Raw genomic sequence first — 18,023 nt, 5'->3', positions numbered from 1 at the left:
CGAGGGTCTATTGTTGCTGGTGGGGGTGTATTGTTGCTTGGGGTCCTATGTTGCTGGTAGGGATTTACTGTTGAGGGAGAGGTCTGTTGTTGCTGGCTGCTTGAAGATCAGTTGTTGCTGCCTGCTATGTCAGGTATCTGACTTTTGGCCTGCCCCTGGGAAGACGTCACCAATGATGAAACGCGTTGGGATTTGGTTGTTACTGAAGACCTCATGCTTACTTAGCCGTTGCTCACTGCGTTTCTTTCTCATGCGCTGACAGTCTGCTGGTTTTTGACTCGTTTTTGCCTCTTTACAACTTATTGAAGGTACTTCTTATATATTTTAAATAAAAGGACTTAAATGTTAGCAGGCTTCACTATGCTTGTTCATTTTTTTATTCCCGATTTGTTTGGAGCTGCTGCTGAGCAGCCATCACCTATATCGAATGCTGGGTTATTTTTTTACGCTATCTGGTAAGAGGCGTATGCTAAGTGTTGGTGCTTGGTGGTGGATTTCATCAATCAACGTTACTTATACACTTTTTTGCCCTTTATGGATACTCTTGTTTAACCACTTCAGCTCCGGAAGGTTTTACCTCCTTGATGACCAGGCCATTTTCTGCGATTCGGCACTGCGTTACCCTAACTAACAATTGCGCGGTTGTGCGACGCTGTACCCAAAATAAATTTATGTCCTTTTTTTCCCACAAATAGAGCTTTCTTTTGGTGGTATTTGATCACCTGTGTGGTTTTTAGATTTTTGCACTATAAACAAAAAAATACAGACAATTTCGAAAAAAAAAAAAAAAAAAACACAATATTTTTTACTTTCTGCTATAAAATATTCCCAATAAAAAATTTTTTTATCAATTTGTATTCTGCTACATATTTTTGTTTAAAAAAAAAAAATTCCCAAAAAGCGTATATTATTGGTTTGCGCAAAAGTTATAGTGTCTACAAACTAGGCGCAGTAAACTATGGCCCTCCAGCTGTTTAGGAACTACAATTCCCATCATGCCTAGTTATGTCTCTAAATGTCAGAGATTTACAATGCCTCATGGGAATTGTAGTTCCTAAACAGCTGGAGGGCCATAGTTTGGACACCCCTGATGGGGATAGATTTTTGGACTTTTTTTTTATCAGTAATGGCGGCAAGCGGCGACTTTTAGCGGGACTGCGACATTGCCGCAGACAAATCTGACACTGACACTTTTGGGGGACCAGTGACACCAATACAGTGATCAGTGCTAAATAATATGCACTGTTACTGTATAAATGACACTGGCAGAGAAGGGGTTAACACTGGGGATGATCAAGGGGTTAAGTGTGGGCCTAATTGTGCTTACTAGCGTGGGGGGGGGGGGCTCTGTGACAGGCACACAGAGATTGGTGTTTCAGCTTAGCTGGGACATACAATCTCACTGTGCCTGTCTGACAGGAGAGCCACCTGCTTTGTTTACATAGGCAGGTGGCTCTCCTGTCAGTTTATTCAAAGATTGCGGGAGGCCGGCGGCAATCGCGCCCGCTCCCCCCGCGGTCTGGCTCCCGCTGCGTCTAATCACAGCGGGAGCGCGGCTCCGGCGGCGCATGCGCGCACATAATCACGCAGATCTACGTGATTATGCGCAGCCGAGCCGCCCTGCCGCAGTAAATCTACGTGGGGCGGTCGGCAAGTGGTTAATATTGACAAGGACTTTTCCATTGAAAGGACTCTTTTCTGTTCACCTAACAATGGATTTTGCCCTTTTTTTTATTTTTTCACTTTCATATAATTGATTTTTTTCTACATATTTCTTTCAATGATATATTTTGCTCAAAATGTATTCACTGCATGTTTAGTTGTTTTCATGCCACATTATTTACCATATGATTATTCACGATTGCACTATTAGGATTTAGTGACGCTTCTTCTTTAAATTGATGCTGGCTGCTTGGAGATCTGTTGTTGCTGCTGGGGGGGGTGTCTAATGTTGCTGGGGTGGATCTTCTCTTTTGCTGGAGGTGGTATTTTGTTGTGGGGGGTCTATTGTTGCTGTGTGGGGGCTCTGTTGTTCTGTGAGCCAACAATTGTTGCTGGGGAATCTATTGTTGCTGGCTCCAGGGGATCTATTTTACTGCTTTTCTTGTGACAATAACAAATTCCATACAAATTATTTAGCACCATAAAACGATACTTGGAGCTGGCAGGTGAATGGGGGGTGGAACCAAGGGACGGTGCTCAGAGGAGGGTAGGGGGTGGAGACAAGGAATGGTGCTCAGAGGAGGGTAGGGGGCGGAGACAAGGAATGGTGCTCAGAGGAGGGTAGGGGGTGGAGACAAGGAATGGTGCTCAGAGGAGGGTAGGGGGCGGAGACAAGGGAGGACTCAGAAGGGGGGGGGGATTTCCTGCACCCATTCTCTAAGAAAAAAAAATGATCAGATTATGAGAGTACATGGTGGAAATAAAAATTACAATCAATTGTATAATTAGTTAAAGGGTAACTCCACTTTCGTGGGGGAAAAATAAACAGCAAAAAAAGTAAAAACAATATAGCGTATACAATTGCGACACAAATCATATTGTAGTGGAATGTTTTCAAAAAATGACCTTTCCTTTTCAATCTGCAGCTGTTGCAATTTTCTGAAATTACAATACAATATGGCTGCCTGGAACTGTTCTGTACACAGAATGTATACTGACCACACCCCCAGAAACAACATTTCCTGCTTGTGTGATTGGCTCTCTGATTTTCCCAGAAGCCTGCACTAAGATACAAGTCAGATTTCTGGCATCCCCTGCAACAAAAATTGTATTTTTGGTGAGATACTCCCAATAGGAACACGTCTAAAGGGATGCAGGCCCAGCAGCTTTCCTCATTAGAGCCCTGCAGCTGCCACAGCTGATAGATAATTATGAAACCCCTCCCATTACACCCACTCAGCACAGAGGAACAAACAATGATTTCTTCAGAATAAGGAACCTGCAACAAAGTTTGTTAAAATCTCTGCAATGCACAGAGATCACCCAGAGGGGAATGTTTTTTTTTTCTCAACAAAAGTGGAGTTACGCTTTAACCGCTTAAAGTCCAGGTGCCGCAGATATACTGTGGAAGGCTGGCTCTCCTGTGCAAACTGACGTATAGGTACATCGGCTCGCAGGAGCGGGTCTCAGGCGTACGTGCGTGCCGCCGCCGGCGCGTTCGCACGCTCACTCTTTAGCCCTGCAGCTAAACAACGGGTCCAGCGGCCACAAAGGCCACCAGGGAACCCCGCGATCACTGCAGGGACTGACAGAAGGTGGTGTGCCGTTGTAAACACGGCACACCGCTCATCTGTCTCTGATTGAAACAGGGCTCCTGTGTTCCTGTTATTTCGGAACACAGGAGCTCTCTTTCCATCCACCAAGTCTGGCCCCCACACAGTTAGAATCCCCCCCTAGGTACACATTTAACCCTTTGATCGCCCCTGGTATTAACCCCTTCCCTGCCAGTGTCATTATTACCAGGGCCGGATTAGGAGTATCATGGGCCTGGTTCTGAGAATTTTGGAGGGTCGTTTTTATGGTTAATAAATAAAATTCAAAGCAAACAATTGTTATATTAAAACAAATAAGTATTTTAAACAAACCACTCGTTCACACTGTATGCGCAAGATACCTGTGTGAATGAGCTCACTATTGTTATATATATTTATATAATAATTAAAAAATGTAAAAAATCTAAAAAAGTATATATATATATATATATATATATATATATATATATATATATATATATATATACTTTTTTAGATTTTTTACATTTTTTAATTATTTGTTGCAATTTTTATATTTTTTACATTTTATTTATTTATTTATTTTTACTTTGTTTTTACAAATTAACTTTTTACTATTTTTTCACAATACTTTTGAGGAGACGGGGGGGCAGTGGATGGTGACAGTAGGACAATGGATGGAGTCAGTAGAGCAGTGCATGGTGTCAGCAGTTTTTTTTTTTTTTTAATTTTATTTTCGTTTTTCATTTTTTTTTTTTTTTTTTTTTTTCAAAATGCCTTGGGGAGGGGGATTTGGCAGTGGATGGCCTCAGTAGGGCAATGGCAGTGCCCAAATGGTCAGTCCAACCCTGCTGGGCCTATATTAAGTAAGGGGCCTGGAGCTGCAGCTCCAATAGCCCCTACGTTAATCTGGCCCTGATTATTACAGTAACAGTGCATATTTTTAGCACTGATTACTGTAGTAATGTCACTGGTACTCTCAAAAGTGTCAAAAATGGCAGTCATGGGTCCGATCTGTCCGATCGGTTCCCGCTAAAAATCACAGATCACCGCCATTACTAGTAAAAAAAAATAAAATAAAAATAAAAATGGCATAAATCTTTCCCCTAGTTTGTAGACGCGATAACTTTTGTGCAAACCAATCATAATAAGCTTATTGCAATTTTTTTTTACCAAAAATATGTAGCAGAAAACAAATTGGCCTAAAAGGATTATAAAATTAGATTTTTAAGGTTTTTTTGGGGATGTTATATAGCAAAAAAGTGAAAAATATTGTTTTTTTCAGTATTGTCGCTCTTTTTTTGTTTATAGCGCAATAAATAAAAATTGCAGAGGTGATCAAATACCACCAAAAGAAAGCTCTATTTGTGGGAAAAAAAAGGACATCAATTGTATTTGGGTACAGCGTTGTACGGCCGCGCAATTTTCCGTTAAAATAACACAGTGCCGAATCGCAAAAAATGGCCTGGATATTGAGGGGGCAAATCCTTCCGGTCCAGAAGTGGTTAAAGAAGTGAATTTACCGTCTCAGAAGTCATTTTATGCTGTTCCACAAATGAATGTATTGGAGATTTTATTTTCATCATTTAATGCAATGCTGACGTCCTTTTTTGTTCTCACAGAAAGATCAAATGTAAGAGTTTATTTAAAAAGAGTATACAATGATGCAAGGGGCGTAACTAGGAATTATGGGGCACCATTGAAAATGTTGTTGTGGAGGGGGGGGGGGGCTACCTCTCTGTATAGCAGCTGGCAGTGTCAGTGGTGGCAATATGTGTCATTGATTGTAAAATAAAATATGCCTTTGCCCATGTAGATGCGTGTTTTTGAATGACGCGTTTAGGGCAGCCTATTGGTTTCAATGGGCTGCCCTATGCAGGAAAATAACCCAATAGAAGTGACTGAGCATTTTTTTAAAAATGTGTTGCATTTTGTTACCATGTGTTTTGGAGCTTTTTTGGGTGCACAAGGAGGCATAACTAGAACCTTCAGGGCCCTGGTGCAAGAAACCATGAAAGATCCTGAGGCCCTTTACAGAGTTTGACCTTACATCAGAGTCCACAGAATTCCCCTTTACATTAGAGTCCCCCCTTACATCAGAGTTCTCAGTGTTCTCAGAGCCCCCTTTACATCAGAGTTCCCGTTTCCGCAGGGTTTCCCTTTTCAGAGAAAGGGGGAACTCTGCGGACCCTGATGTAAAGGGGAACTCTGTGGACCCTGATGTAAAGGGGAACTCTGCGGACCCTGATGTAAAAGGGAACTCTGCGGACCCTGATGTAAAAGGGAACTCTGCAGACCCAGATGTAAAGGGAAACTCTGCGGACTGTGATGTAAAGGGGAATGCTATGGACTGTGGTGTAAAGGGGAACTCTGATGTAAGAGGTTCTCTGGTCTCCAGAGCCCGCTTTTACGTCAGAGTTTGCAGAGTTTCTCTTTATCTCAGAGTCTGTAAAGTATCCACTTTCACTGTAAGGGTGAACTCTGCTGACTCTTATTTAAGATAGAATGTTGGGAACTGTGATGGGGGGGGGGGGGTTCGCAGGTCGCTCACTCTGTGCCTCCTCCATTCAGGAAACATCTTGCATCCTATTCGTGGATTGTAAGGCATTAAAAAATTGAAAAATTGGATTAAAAAATGAGAGGGGCGCAAATGAACCTAACATTTTCGCCTCCTCCAATCACAAAGATCACACTTTGATTTTGGCCGATATTTACGTACATTAAATTTTTTTTTTTTTTTACAGGTACTCTTGTGGAGGGATCTGGGGGTCTAAAACCCCAAACCCCTCCTCTGCACTTAAAAGCATTCAAAACGCCAAGGTTTGCTGTTTTGAATGCTGTCATTTTTTTGAATTTGGCGCAGAGTACCCCGGAAGTGATGTCATGATCATCTCTTCCGGGTTTTTACACTGAGACCTGATTAGAGCTGAATGCGGCTTTGATCGGGTCTTCTCTTCGGTGGCAGTGCAGGATGGTTGCCCGGGTCCCCTGGTGGGATGGGAGACCCGGGCAAGCTGCGGAAGGCGGCGGGAGGGGGGGCGTCCCCTCCCGCTCCTTGTAATGAAAGCCAAGCGGCTTCTCAGCTGCATCGGTTGTCATTACAAGACAGCCGACCGTCGGCTATGGACGCCGGTATCGGGGTGATGCCTCTAGCTGCAGGCATCACTCCGGTACAAGCACTTTCCCGAAATATCGGCAATATCTGTAACCTCAGGGGCCGATTCCGATATATCGAGGAAAGTGCATATCGGCCCTTGATATATCAGCTTTGCCGATAATCGGTCAATCTCTACTGGCTTTTTTGACATGCATTTGCCCTTCCAGTGCTCCTTGCTGTTAAGACCAGTTATAGGTGGGGGAAGAGACCATTTTTTGCACCCTACCTACAGAACCTTTGTCTCCAATCACCATGGCTTCCTCCCCTTAGTTGTAGTTCCCCCTTCCTCTTCTAGACACTCTTCACCATCCATAGGGTTAATTTGTAGCCTTACACATCGTTCCCCAAATAGTATTCACTGTAGGATCTGTGCTCTCTCTTCCCAAAAATCAGACCAGTCATTCAAATTTAAAGTGGAAGTAAACCCTTCTATCGTGTTCAGCCAATGAAGCTGCCATCTTGGCCTCTGTTTAATCCTTAAAGCGGAGTTCCACCCAAAAGTGGAACTTCCGCTTTAGGGAGTCCTGACCCCCTGACATGCCACATTTGGCATGTCATTTTTTTTGGGGGGGAGCGGGTACCTAGTTTTGACAGGTACCCGCTCCGCCGCGGCGCCCTGAACGGAAGTTCTCCTCTCCCCCTCCCTCCCTGCAATCTTCTGGGACACGTCAGAGGTCCCAGAAGATTGCCAGCCAATCAAGACGCGCAGTGCGCAGTGGGTACCCGGCTGTGAAGCCGCAAACTGTCACAGCCGGGTGCCCACAGCAGTGATGCCGGCGCCGAGGGAGAGGATCGAGGCTTCGGGCGGCCGCATCGCTGGACCGTTGGACAGGTGAGTGAATGGCTGGAACTCCGCTTTAACTGCCATGATGCTGCATATGTGATCAATTATGAAACCAGCCATTGACAGTTTGGTTAAGAGCACAACTAATGTGACAGTTAGCATTCTCGGCATGCCGGGAATGTAACTGTTTTTTTAAACCGTTTAATCGATTGGTTTACTTCCTCTTTAACCAGAACTTTTGATAGGATCAGTGTTGAGAGCTGATTTCCCTCCACCAACTCTTCAATACACACGTCTATTCCAATTCAGCCTGAGGGGAAAGAGAGGAGCGCCCCCACATACTATGCAAGGTCTTGCACACCATGGTTCCAGGACAGGTCCCTAGGACTGGTTCTGTTCTGCAGAGGGTCTTAAGACAAGAACCCAGCCTTTTAGTAGGGTATATCATGTGCCAGACCACCCTACCTACAGAACTTATTGGTGCCAGACCCAAATAGTATTCACTGTAGAATTCGCTCTCTCTCTTCCCAGACCAGACATTGATACTTGACAGTTCTTTAGTTGTTTCCATAAGAACATAACATGGTGTAGCATCTCTGAACATATCTCCATGTGTATGGTCACACTTTTTACTCCAAACAGACCACAAGGCCTGACCTCCGCTTGCATATATCATTTCTCAACAGGAAGTGACACATGCAAGGGGAAGACACACCACGTATAACACTATTAACCCCAGAGTTACCAAACATTAACCCTTTTGTGAAAAATAGAAATAGCATTTAGGCTCCTGCCTATAAACGTGTCAAAGTTAAGATTGGGGATGACTTTCTTTGGAAATGCTTTCATGGCTACATTCTTCGTGCTGATAGTCCGAATCTCCCGCGAGGCGCGGGAGTCTCCTGCATTTGAGCTGTGACTCCCTGACACCTGCAAGTGCCGCACGATATCGCAGAACGGAGCCGCTGCTTCCTGTATAATTCCGGCTCAGTCCTGTCACAGACGAAGTGATATTAAAAGCACTCTGCCTGTGAAAGGAGAGGTACAGGAAGCATCGGCACTGCACGCTTCCTCCAGCGCCGCTCCTCACACACCCTATTGATCAAGTGTCTCAGAGGAGCCAGCATTTTCCCACAGCAGTACCCGCCGGTAGTACAAGCCAGCAGTACCCGCCAGCAGTACCAGCCAGCAGTAATCAATAGCAGTACCAACCAGTAGTACCAGCCAGCAGTAACCACCAGCAATACCAGCCAGCAGTACCCACCAGCAGTACCAGCCAGCAGTACCATCCAGCAGTACCCACCAGCAATACCTGCCAGCAGTACCAGCCAACAGTACCCACCAGCAGCACCAGCCAGCAGTACCAGCCAGCAGTAACCACCAGCAGTACCCACCAGCAGTACCAGCCAGCAGTACCAGCCAGTAGCACTCACCAGCAATACCCACCAGCAGTACCAGCCAGCAGTAATCACCAGCAGTACCAGCCAGCAGTAGCCACCAGCAGTACCAGCCAGCAGTACTCACCATCAGAACCAGCCAGCAGTACCCACCAGCAGTACCAGCCAGCAGTACCCACCAGTTGTACCAGTCAGCAGTAACCACCAGCAGTACCAGCCAGCAGTAACCACCAGCAGTACCAGCCAGCAGTACCCACCAACAGTACCAGCCAGCAGTACCCACCAGCAGTACCAGCCAGCAGTAACCACCAGCAGAACCATCAAGCAGTATCCGCCAGTAGTATCAGCCAGCAGTAACCACCAGCAGTACCCACCAGCAGTACCAGCCAGCAGTATCCGCCAACAGTACCCACCAGCAGTACCGCCCGCAGTAAAGCATAATTGTATGTATCCCAGCATGTGCAGTGTTTCTGACTCCTACCACCATGACCACTTCCAATTACTGAAGTGGTCATGGTGGTTAGAGTGTTCCTTTAATATCTCTCAGAAGAAGTAAACCTCTGTATACTGATTCCATTTAATTTGATCATCCTCTAGTTGTGTTAAATTGGTGGGGGCGCGGAGTGCCACCTCCCTGAAATGAGTTTTTGCAGGTTGGGATGTCTGTGCGTGGGATCTACAACCTGCTAAAACGAAGTGAAAAGTTACTGACTGTACATTTACATATACGTGGCGTTCCCAGGGGTGGCGGGAAGTGAGCTGTCCACCTGTTCTCAAGTCAGAAAATTAAATCAGGCCCCCGGGGGGGGGTCTATATTTGTACCCCTGTTCATTTTGTGCTTTGCTAACACATTCCACAAATGTATTTCCATCTCTCTGACGAGAAGGAGACGTTCTATGGTTCTCATCTTGATGCTTATGGTTTTGACATGTATGTAAAATTAGCCTAACGACGGTTGTTTCACCTGTACGATGGACCGAGATGGTTTGAATTCCAGCAAGCATTCTGTCATGCTTCATTATCGCTTATCTCAGGCGCTCAGCAGGCAGGTGTTGTATCGGTGAGCCCGCTGCTTGGCTTTTCATCTTCTCTAGGTTAGATTTTCATAGGAACTGTCCAGACTGGAGCTTTTTTTCTTTAAGTAACGCACAAGCCATCCACACATGGGACACAGCTCATTAGAGGTGATTTAACGGTACAAAGTAAAAATACAAAAATATTTTTTTTTTTCCCCAAGAGTGCAGCTTTAAGCCAAATTTTTTTTTTTTTTTTACTATTCGCAGTTCTTTCCGCCCGGACAGGCTGTGTGATACCTGAGCTGGTTGTATCTTCGGTGCTAAAACATAAATCTGCTGTCGTTCTGCAACGTTCAAAGGCGGCGTGTCTGATCCTTCCACTCACCTCCTTGGTTTTCAAATACTAATCCTCTTCTTCTCTTTGCCAGTTCTATTCCCACCCATTTCAATTTCCTCCGGAGCCTTTCATCTTCCTCCCATCACACCTTCTCGTCCGCTTTCCATCCTTCACCAACATCTCACCTTCTCTCTTTCTTCCTTCCTCCTGATTATTTTGCTCCTCAGCTGCCTCCTTCCAGGTCTACGTTATCTTGTGTTTGGTTTCAACTCCGAAAATACCTTAGAACATTGAGTCCGTCTCATTCCTAGAAGTCCAAATCGAAAAAAACATTTTTTTTTTTGTTTTAGGTAGAGTAGGGGGAAGTGTTAAAGTGCAACTCCAGCAAAATACAAAAGTAGCACATTCCTACCTTTAGTTCCTGTGGAGAAATAGCCGTTTGTTCCACCATGTCCTGTGCAGACTGATTCTGAATGGGAAGGTCTGGTTCATTATAATCACCCAGTACACTCTCAGTGTTCTAATGAGAACAGGGTCTGCATCCCTGTAGAAGTATTTAATCCTTGGTATTTAAGCCTAGGCTAAAACATCATGAATAAGGAGACATTGCTCTTTATTTGCCTCTCACCCTTAAGCCTAGGCTACAACATCATGGAGAAGGAGACATTAATAGATGGGGGAGGGGTATCGCGCTTAAGGGGGATGATAATAAATTAGCTAAAAAATACTTTATATCCAGTGATCAATAAATTTATGTATCAGTATATAAACCATCAAAGTGTGCAGTGTTACAATATTCAATAAAACCCTTTAAGAGCCGGTTCACATAGGCGTGACCCGACTTTGCCGGGCGACCTGTGAAGTCGCGGTGCGCAGCTCGCACCGCGACCTCGGAGCGGCATGCACGGACTTCATATCATTGAAGTCAATGCAGGTCGCTCCAGGTCGCCCCAAAGTAGCTCAGGACCCTTTTTCTAAGTCGGAGCGACTTGTGTCGCTCCTATTAGAACGGGTTGTAGTGTTTGAGGTCCAGCTAGATGCAGCAGCATGGCTCTCTTCTGAGCAGGTGCAGTCACTCCTGTGGCTATAACATAGAGCTGAAATCCCTTCTTCCACTTGTCCCAGCGCTGTGAGAGACTAGTGTGGTCTCCAGACACATCAAACGGTCCGATAGCCGGTAAATCCAGAAAGCTAGCCATCCTCGTCGCCAAAATGTAGTGTATTAACACAGACAAGCTGTACAGGTTGCTTCTTTATTCACTGCACATCAGCATGCAACTAACTTCAGCCACACCCAGCTCCCAGACATATACATAATTGTAACATTTTGCAGACAGCAACTTAACCCGTTGCTTACCATACTACACGGGTCCTGTGCTAATCTATGGCAGGCGACCTGCGGCGACTTGTCAGGCGACCAGGTCACCTGACAAGTCGCCCCAGTGTGCCTTGCTTTGTGCACTGATGCGCAGTCATGTTGGAACAGGAAGGGGCCATCCCCAAACTCTTCCCACAAACTTGGAAGCATGAAATTGTCCAAAATGTCTTGGTATGCTGATGCCTTAAGAGTTCCCTTCACTGGAACAATAGGGGCCAAACCAAACCCCTGAAAGACAACCCCACACCATAACCACCCCTCCCCCCCTCCACCAAATGATTTGGACCAATGAACAAAGCAAGGTCCATAAAGACATGGATGAGCGAGTTTGGGGTAAGGGAACTTGACTGGCCTGTCCTGTCCTGAGTCCCAACCTCGACCCAATAAAACATCTTTGAGATGAATTCGAGCGGAGACTGCAAGCCAGGCCTTCTCCTCCAACATCAGTGCCTGACCTCACAAATGCGCTTCTGAAAAAAATTTCAAACATTCCCATAGACACACGCCTAAACCTTGTGGACAGCCTTCCCAGAAGAGTTGAAGCTGTTATAGCTGCAAAGGGTGGGCCAACTCAATATTGAACCCTACGGACTAAGACTGGGATGCCATTAACCACTTCAGCTCCTGAAGCTTTTACCCCCTTAATCACCAGGCAATTTTTTGCGATTTGGCACTGCGTTACTTACATAACAATTGCACAGTCATGCGACGCTGTACCGAAATACAATTGATGCCCTTTTTTTTCCCCACAAATAGAGTTTTCTTTTGGTGGTATTTGATCACCTCTGCAATTTTTAGATTTTGTGCTATAAACAAAAAAAGAGCAACTATTTTGAAAAGAACACAATATTTTCTATTTTCTGCTATTCCCAATAAAAAAATGTAAAAAATCTATTTTTTTTTTATCGGCTTAGGCCAATTTGTATTTTGTTACATATTTTTGGTAAAAAAAAAATCCCAAAAAGTGTTTATTAATTGGTTTGCACAAAGGTTATAGCGTTTACAAACTACAGGATAGATTTTTGGACTTTTTATTTATTTATTTTTTTAATTAGTAATGATGGCGATCAGCGATTTTTAGCAGGACTGCGACATTACGGCGGACAAATCTGACACTGTGTGACACTTTTTGGGGACCAGTGACATTAATACAGTGATGTGTTTGAGTTTTCTGGGATTTTTTATTTTTATTGTGTTTCTTTAATCTATACAGGTGCTTAGCTGTTACAGTAGACGGCGCTACTTTAACCACTTCTGGACCGGAAGGATTTGCCTCCTTAATGACCAGGCCATTTTTTGCGATTCGGCAGTGTGTTACTTTAACAGAAAATTGCGCAGTCGTGCGACACTGTACCAAAAACAAAAATTGATGTCCTTTTTCCCAAGTAGAGCTTTCTTTTGGTGGTATTTGATCACCTCTGCGATGTTTATTTATTGCGCTATAAACGAAAATAGAGCGACAATTCTGAGAAAAACAAATATTTTTTACATTCTGCTATATAAAACATTCCCAAAAAAAAATGTAAAAATCAAAATTTCTTAACATTTTAGGCCAATTTGTTGTCGGCTCCATATTTTTGGTAAAAAAAAAAATCGCAATAAGCGTATTTTGATTGGTTTGCGCAAAAGTTATTGCGTCTACTAACTACGGGAAAGATTTATGCCATTTTAATAGTTTTTTTTTTTACTAGTAATGGCGGCGATCTGCAATTTTTAGTGGGACTGCGACATTGCGGCAGACAGATTGCTGACATTTTTGACACTTTTGGGGGGACCAGTGACATTACTACAGTAATCAGTGCTAAAAATATGCACTGTTACTGTAATAATGGCACTGGCAGGGAAGGGGTTAACACAGTGGGTGATCAAGGGGTTAAATGTGTACCTAGGGGAGTGATTCTAACTGTATGGGGGTTGGGCTTTTGAAATGATCACAGAGACCTGTGTTCCTATATAGAAGGATCACAGGCACTCTGTGATCATTCCAGAGAGAAGAATGGTCAGCTGTGTTTACAGCAGCTGACTGTCCTTCTCTCTCAGCGGGGAGCGATCACGGGTGGCAGGTGGCAATCGGAGCCGCCTACCCCATGCATCGGAGTCCCTGCTGCTGAGTGGGGGTGAGAGCGCACCGCTGGCAGCGTACGCTCGCCCCCTAACTGCAGGCGCGTGACCGACGTAGAGTTACGTCGGTTCGCGCTGGAGGGGCTGCCTGCCGCAGTTAAACAGTCAGCGGGCGGTCAGTAACTAGTTAACTTTTGTTGAGAAAAAAACATTCCCCTCTGGGTAATACATGTACATTGCAGGGATTTTACCAAACTTTGTTGCAGATTCCTACCTGAAGAAATAGCGGTTTGTTTCTCTGTGTCCAGGATGCAGAGTGAATGTGAATGGGAGTGATTATATAATTATCAATCAGCTGCTGCACCTGCAGGGCTCTAATGAGGAAAGCTGCTGGGTCTGAATCCTTCTAGATGTGGTATCTTATTGGCAGTATCTCACCAAAAATTACATTGTTGTTGCAGGGGATGCCAGAAATCGGACTTATATCTTAGTGCAGACCAGCGGCAGCAGATCCATAAGTGACGCAAGGGCGCCACCCCCCTAATCTCTATGCATCAGCCCCTAATCTCCACGCGGGGCGCCGGACGCATAGAGCTCTATGAGGTTTTTTTTTTTTTATGCACATGATTAGAGCCGGAAGCTCTAATTGCCTTTAAAAGGGTTGGGCTGAGCACACTCACTTGTGACATTAGCGAATGAACATTCGATATTGTCTTCCTGCTTCTCCTCCTAGCCAATCAAGACAGGAAGCGGGTCCTAAGACCAGATTGGCCAGGAGGAGAAGCGACTGGATTGGCCAGGAGGAGAAGCCACCCGCGACCTGGATAGGGTAAGTGCGGGGCTGGCGAGGTGGAGGGGGTTTGTTTTCCGCCACCACCTCCCCAAAAAAAGGGGAAAAAAGGGGACCAGCATACAAAAAAAAAAAGGATGGTGGTGGTGCCGTGAAGGAGATTTGGATACAAGACAGGGGGAGCTGTGAAGGAGACTGAGATGAAAGTAAGGGGCTGTAAAGAGGACTGGGGTGCTAGAAAGGGGGGCTGTGAAAGGGACCGGGATAAAAGGAGGGGGGCTGTGAAGGGGACTGGGATCAAAGGAGGGGGGCTGTGAAGGGGACTGGGATACAAGGAGGGGGGCTGTAAAGTGGGGTTAATATGAAAAGCATGTCCTGCCCTCTGTCTTGACATGCTGTGCTTTCTGCCTTCTATCTGCTGTGTAAGGTAGAAAAATGCAAACATTGGAGGAGGATTACAGGGATGGAAGAGGGGCTGTAAAGGGGACCAGTATACAAAAAAGGGGGGGGGGGATAATGCTGTGTAGGGGATTTGGATACAAGACAGGGGGAGCTGTGAAGGAGACTGAGATGAAAGTAAGGGGCTGTAAAGAGGACTGGGGTGCTAGGAACAGGGGCTGTGAAGGGGACTGGGATAACAAGAGGGGGGCTGTAAAGGGGACTGGGATAAAAAGAGGGGGGCTGTAAAGGGGACTGAGATGAAAGTAAGGTGCTTTAACCTCTTGCCGACCGACCGCCCACCGTAGTATTACTGTGGCAGGGCGGCTCGGCTGCACAAAATTATGTAGTACTACGTGATTTAGTGCACGAGGTCTCGGCAGCGCGCGCGCCACGAAAGCCGCGTCGCCGCTGTGTTTAGACACAGCAGAAGGCAGGCCATGGGAGGAGCGGCGGCGATTGCCACCGGCCTCCCGCAATTGTCAGATAAACTGACAGAAGACCCGTCTGCTTATGTAAACAAAGCAGGCGGGTCTTCTGTGAGACAGGCAGGGAGAGATCAGAAGTTTCAGCTAAGCTACAACCCCGATCTCTCTGTGCCTGTCAAAGAGCCCTTCCCCCACACAGTCAGCAAGCATATTTAGGCATACATTAACCCCTTTGATAACCCCCAGTGTTAACGCCTGGGGGAAGTGGCGCACGTCGATGTCACGTGCGCAACGTCAGTATGCAATGTGCCTCCGCTCACAAGACACACACCATGGAAACCCAGCGCCAGCCCCACCTCCCACAAAAGCACGCCGTTGCCGGGCCCCGATAGCCCATTGTTGTCTCTGAGACAACATCGGGTCGGTCGGGTGCATTTTTTCTGTACTGTGCGGCGTGCCCCCTAACCAGCCGGGCCCACGGACCACGTCCGAAGAGTCCGCCCTTGGATACACCGGCTATAGCCCCAGCATCAGCTGAGTTATTTGAACACAGCTTCAGCCACTTGCTCATTGATGTGGCACAGCCATTACTTGATTCAGATATTGGTTCTGATGTTGAGGAAGGTAGGAACATGAGCCTACGGAGAGGGGAGAACACTTGTAAACCACAAATTGGCAGTCACGTCCCCCCAGCTGCAGCAGATTGCCAAGTTTGCTCCAGTGATGATGAGGATGGAGGGGATGATGATGATGAGGTCACTGATGTGACTTGGGTGCCAGATAGAGCAGAGGAAAGTGAGGGTGAGGCACAACCCCAACGAGGCAGCCATCATGGAAGAGTAGAGAGCAGCCACCTTGTTCCATCACATTGTGAAGATGCTATCTCCCGGCCCACTTTCTGCAGCTCAGCTGTCTGGGCCTTTTTTAGCACATATGCAGTAGATCGCACTGTTGCAATTTGCAACGCACATTAAGCATGCCAAAAAACACCAGCCATTTTGGTACCTCATGCTTCACAAGGCATTTAAATTCCCACCACAAAAAGGACAAAATTCTGCTCCTCCTCACCTTTCAGGTCTACCCCTGCTATGTCTCATGGCCTCTCAGCAGCCTCCACTGACAGGGATGATGGTATAGCGAAGGTTGTCCTTGCAGCACATCTGCCAGCAGCACACCACCAGCTGTAGACTATAGCAGGAACATTTCTCTGCCCCAGCTGTTTCAGAGAAAAATAAAATACAGTCACTGCCACCCACATGCCCAGAATCTAAATTCAAGCTTGTCAAAGCTGTTGGCTTTACAATTCCTGCCTTTCCATCTGGTGGATTCTGCCCCCTTGAAAGCTCAATTTGTGGGGAAAAAAAAGGACATCCATTTTATTTGGGTACAGTGTCGCACGACCGTGCAATTGTGAGTTAAAGCAACGCAGTGCCGAATCGCAAAAAAATGACTTGCAAGGGAAAAAAAAATGTTTTCTGTAACTGATTATAAAGTATTAGCTGGAGTTTGGCTTCAGTTTGTTAGTGTATCTAAATCTGCTAGTGCATCTAACGCTCTCCTTCCCCCAGACTGAAAATGGTGCTAACACATCCGACGGCTGGCTGGAGACCCGAACAAAGCCAGGATTGGTAACCCGGAAGGGACCTCATCACTTCTGGTTTACCGGAACCCTAAAGGCGCCAGATTTTGGACCTGTCACTGGACCAGTCACTGCCCATGGCTGTCACAGGGATGTTTCAAGCTCTTGTGACAGCAATAAAAGTGATAAAAATAAATAAAAAAATGAAAGCAACAGTGTAAAAAAAAATAAAAAAAAATAATAATATAAATTATTAATTAAAAACAAAAAAACAAAAAAATTAAAGTGCCTCTATCCCGTAGCACGCAAAGGCGAACGCATGCGTCGGTCTCGCACGCACACAAACCGCGATCGTAAAACACATGTAAGGTATCACCACGAACATCAGATCATGGGCAGTTATTTTAGCTCCAGACCTCCTCTGTACATCTAAAGTGGTAACGTGTAAAGACTTTTAACCACTTGCCGACCGCCCCCCGGCTTTTTACTGCGGCAGGGTGGCTTGGCTGTGTCCGTGATCGTCCGGGAACAGGGAGAAGACCCGCCTGCTTATGCAAACAAAGCAGGCGGATCTTCTCTCAGACAGGCAGGGACAGATCAGCAGTTTCAGCTAAGCTACAACCCCGATCTCTCTGTGCCTGTCACAGAACCCCCCCCCCCCCCCCCACACACACACACACACACATTTAGTAAGCACATAGGCATACATTTAACCCCTTTAATCCCCGCCAGTATTAACCCCTTCCCTGCCAGTGTCATTTACACAGTAACAGTGCATATTATTTATCACTGATTACTGTATTAATGTCACTGGCCCCAAAAAGTGTCAAAAATGTCAGTCAGGGGTCCGATCTGTCTGCGCAATGTCGCAGCCCCGCTAAAAATCTCAGATCACCGCCATTGCTAAGAAAAACATAAATAAGTAAAAAGTCCAAAAATCTATCCCGTAGTTTGTAAACGCTATGACTTTTGCGCAAACCAATTAAAATGCGCTTTTTGGGATTTGTTTTACCAAAAATATGTAGCAGAATACAAATTCGCCTAAAGTAATAAAAAAATTGGATTTTTAATATATTTTTTATTGGGAATGTTTTATAGCAGAAAGTAAAAAATATGGAATTTTTTTCAAAATTGTCGCTCTTTTTTTGTTTATAACGCAAAATCTAAAAACCGCAGAGGTGATCAAATACCAATAAAATAAATCTCTATTTGTGGGGGGATAAAAGGACATCAATTTTATTTGGGTTAATTTAATTTTGCGTTAAACTAAAGCAGTGACGAATCACAAAAAATGGCCTGGTCGCTAAGGGGGCAAATCCTTCTGGGGCTGAAGTGGTTAAAGCGTCCCCTTTGGATACTAAACTTTACGTTATTTTTCGTCGTTGTGCTGGGCATGTTTGGTATCTATTTACTCAGCATACTCA

The 18,023-nt window shown here is 45.4% G+C and overlaps 1 long non-coding RNA gene across 1 annotated transcript in view; it reads left to right on the top strand.

Annotated features, from left to right (window-relative positions):
* LOC309559048 overlaps positions 1–17,816 on the top strand; it is a 58,307-nt gene extending 40,491 nt beyond the window's left edge. The window contains exon 2 of the long non-coding RNA XR_014225442.1: positions 17,508–17,816. This is a non-coding gene — a long non-coding RNA (uncharacterized lncRNA). The remainder of the gene's footprint in view (positions 1–17,507) is intronic.
* The last annotated feature ends 207 nt before the right edge of the window (positions 17,817–18,023 follow it).

The sequence above is a fragment of the Pelophylax lessonae genome (genome assembly GCF_965119305.1).
Source record: "Pelophylax lessonae genome assembly, chromosome: 6".
Lineage (NCBI taxonomy): Eukaryota > Metazoa > Chordata > Amphibia > Anura > Ranidae > Pelophylax > Pelophylax lessonae.
This window is presented reverse-complemented; position numbering and strand designations above follow the sequence as displayed.